Consider the following 3,660-nt stretch of genomic DNA (forward strand, 5'->3'; position numbering starts at 1 on the left):
TATGTTATTCTGATTGGCTAACTGCACATCACGTGTTATTCCGTAAGAAGTTGCATTACTCAATAAAACTTATCATTCATGATAACACGAGGTCCCATAATAATTACATTAGATGTATGTTTCATTATGATACTTTATTCTGATTGGTTAACTGCACATCACATGTTATTCCGTAAGCAATTGCATTGCTCAATAAAACTTTTCATTCATGATAACAAGTGGTCCCACAATAAAGTGCACAGGTGAATTAAATAAAAAAATAATAAAATTCGTGTTTTCATGATCATTGCTAAAAAATGTAATTATAAGTATCGAATGCTTTTTTTTTTGTAACTTCATAGGGTTGTTTACAAGTTTTTGAAATTTTTGAAATACTAAGGCTTTTCTACGTCAGGCATAGATTACCTTAGCTATAGTTGGCAAAACTTTTAGGAATTTTGGTTCTCTATGCTCTTCAACTTCGTACTTTATTTGGCCTTTTTAACTTTTTTGGATTCGAGCGTTACTTTTGTAGACGAAACGCGCGTCTGGCGTATATACTAAATTTAGTCCTGCTATCTATGGTGAGTTTATTTACAACCACTGGGTCGATGCCATTGCTGGAGGAGATTTATTTCCCCGAGGGTATCACAAGCCCAGTAGTCAGCACTTTTTGTGCTGACATGAATTGTCATTGATAAGGTTATATTCATAGATTTACTGTTTACAATTTTTTGAATTTTTTGAAATACTAAGGCTTTTCTACTACAGGCATAGATTACCTAAGCTGTATTTGGCAAAACTTTTAGGAATTTTCGTTCTCTATTCTCTTCAACGTCGTACTTTATTTTGGCCTTTTTAACTTTTTTGGATTCGAGCGTCACTTGTGAGTCTTTTGTAGACGAAACGCGCGTCTGGCGTATATACTAAATTTAGTCCTGGTATCTATGGTGAGTTTATTTACAACCACTGGGTCGATGCCACTGCTGGTGGAGATTTATTTCCCGAGGGTATCACAAGCCATGGCCAGTAGTCAGCACTTTTCAAGTTGTGCTGACATGAATTGTCATTGATAAGGTTATATTTATAAATTTAATGTTTACAAATTTTTGAATTTTTTGAAATACTAAGGCTTTTCTACCTCAGGCATAGATAACCTTAGCTGTATTTGGCAAAACTTTTAGGAATTTTGGTTCTCTATGCTCTTCAACTTCGTACTTTATTTGGCCTTTTTAATTTTTTTGGATTCGAGCGTCACTGATGAGTCTTTTGTAGACGAAACGCGCGTCTGGCGTATATACTAAATTTAGTCCTGGTATCTATGATAAGTTTATTTGCATATTTAAAATGATTGTATAATACGTCCGTGATAAAAAATTAAATTTTATTTATTATGATGACATCATCATAAAAAATACTTCAACAATATACTTATCCTAAGGAATAATATCCTGATGAGTAAAATGTCTGTTTTATAAATTCCAGGAAAAGAACTCTGTCTTTTTCATTATACAGTATATAGGCAATTTACATAACTATCTATCTTAAAACACAGACGTTATATTACTGTGTTTGCAAAAATCTTCTATGAAATCAAAAGTACAGTGAATAGTGTGGTTTGTATCAGATGTTGATATGTAACATAAAGTCATTATTATGAACACTATGTGTCTCCGTATCCCTTAACATTCTTCAAAATACACATAACAACTCAGAGTGTGAAAAATGAATAGTTAACGAAGATACAAATAACTCAGTAGGAAAGATGCATCATACTTTATTGAGAAAAAAACTTTCATAAAGAACATTTTCTCTGACATTGACCATCAGGATGCTAGATTTTTTTATGGGCAAAGTATTTGTTAAGTCTGGAGGGCATGTTTTTCAAAAGACTGTAGGAATTCGTATGGAAACCAGTTGTGCTCCTCTTTCTGACGAATTTTTCCATAAATCGTATTAGATAGAATTCATAAAACTTCACATTTAATTATTTTAGAGAGGATAGCATGATATGCTTTCCCTTTCTCAGTTTTTTTCTAATATTTAATACAATTATTATCATTATTATAAATATACTTTTATCATTTGTGTATCATTTAAAATGTAAAAGATCATATTCTGGAAAGGAAAGGATATAATTGATTGAGTTGATCACAAGTAAATGTCTGTCGCTAAAATTTGTGTGATTTTGAGCTAGAGTCAGATTATTCAGTATATCCATCTTCAAATGTATTCAGAAAAAAAGTAAAATTGGCACCTGACCATTTTGAGTATTGATATATTCCATCACAGTACATGTACATGTATGTGTCATGCGATGTGGTCGTTACATTAATATTATGTTTTAAATTACATAAATGTCATAGTGAACAGTTGGTGCTGTTTGCCTTGTCTGACTTGTACCTATTCTACAATGATGTCCCTTATCATCTCTGTTTTCCTGTTGGCGCATGGTTTAGTCAGCGTCAATGGCGCATGGAATGCCACAGCGGATTGTGATGACGGTAACGGGTTTTTTTTTTGCATCTATTTTCTCGATTCGAAAAGCTTGGCGCATTTAACTTATTTTTGAATAAAAGTTTCCATGGTGGGGAACATAGTCAACAATTAATTGATAGAATTTCTCATTATAATCTGTGACCTTTTTTATGGGATGGGATAGACTACGGGTTAGATAAATGAACACGGTTTAAATCGAAGTTTCTTGAACACAAACTTGTTTCTATATAAAGATCTCTAAAGGGATAGAAAAAATGGTTTGTTTCGATTTTGTTATATAGGATTTTAATTGTATAAATTTAAACGCACAGCTTTTTTTCTTAGAATGGCAGTTAGTTTTCCGAGCACAGCAAGGAAATGGACAGGGTGTATATAACGAATGGCGGCGGAGCTCTCCAAGCACCTGTGTGGTCTCATCAGGATGTCTTCCCGAAAATGTCGACCTCGCAATGATGAAAATACCAACCAATAAACATCTCAGAAGCCCTATAATAGGCAAATGGTCATCTTCAAATATAAAACAGGTATTGTATCATAATATAGTATCAATCGTTTTGAACTGGCTGCATAGGTGAATCTGATTCAGTGAAATTTCTTCTGACGGAATTTGGGATCTTTCTGTTTGAGTTATCAATTAAGTGCCTGCAGTGCTCTGAAAGTTTGAAATACTAAAATTATGACGTAACCGAAAGATACTTACATCGACTTTGTGTACTTTAAGCTGGAAACAGTATAACAAATTGAGAAAAGAAATAGGGAATGTGTCAAAGCGACAACAACCCGACCATAGAACAGACAGCAGCCAAAGGCCACCAATGGGTCTTCAATGTAGCGAGAAAATCCCGAACCCGGAGGCGTCCTTCAGCTGGCGTATGTCAATATATATGTTCCTGCTTACAGTGATCAACCCGACCTTTGCCATACATTTGTATATCTAATAACTCTTCCGGAGTATCCGGTTTTTGTGGGGGTTCATGTTGTTCAGTCTTTTGTGTTTTTTTTCTTCTAAATTCTGTTTTCCATGCAGGATGAAGCTTTTCTATTCATATTTTGCCATAGTGTTGTCCATTTTTCTTTAATTATGATTTTTTTCAATTAATTCTTTAACATATTCTGTTCACCTTTTTTGGAATCGTCCGATACTTTTTACATACGTGCACAATTTCAGAATCCATATCATTA

General features: G+C 33.6%; 1 long non-coding RNA gene across 1 annotated transcript; it reads left to right on the forward strand.

The window, feature by feature from the left end:
- The first annotated feature begins 2,343 nt into the window (after nt 1-2,343).
- LOC143060676 (uncharacterized) lies at nt 2,344-2,943 on the forward strand. Its single transcript, XR_012974037.1, has 2 exons — nt 2,344-2,483; nt 2,803-2,943. It is a non-coding gene; the product is annotated as an uncharacterized LOC143060676 (long non-coding RNA).
- Nucleotides 2,944-3,660: the final 717 nt, after the last annotated feature.

The sequence above is a fragment of the Mytilus galloprovincialis genome, unplaced genomic scaffold (genome assembly GCF_965363235.1).
Source record: "Mytilus galloprovincialis unplaced genomic scaffold, xbMytGall1.hap1.1 HAP1_SCAFFOLD_133, whole genome shotgun sequence".
Taxonomy (NCBI): Eukaryota; Metazoa; Mollusca; class Bivalvia; order Mytilida; family Mytilidae; genus Mytilus; species Mytilus galloprovincialis.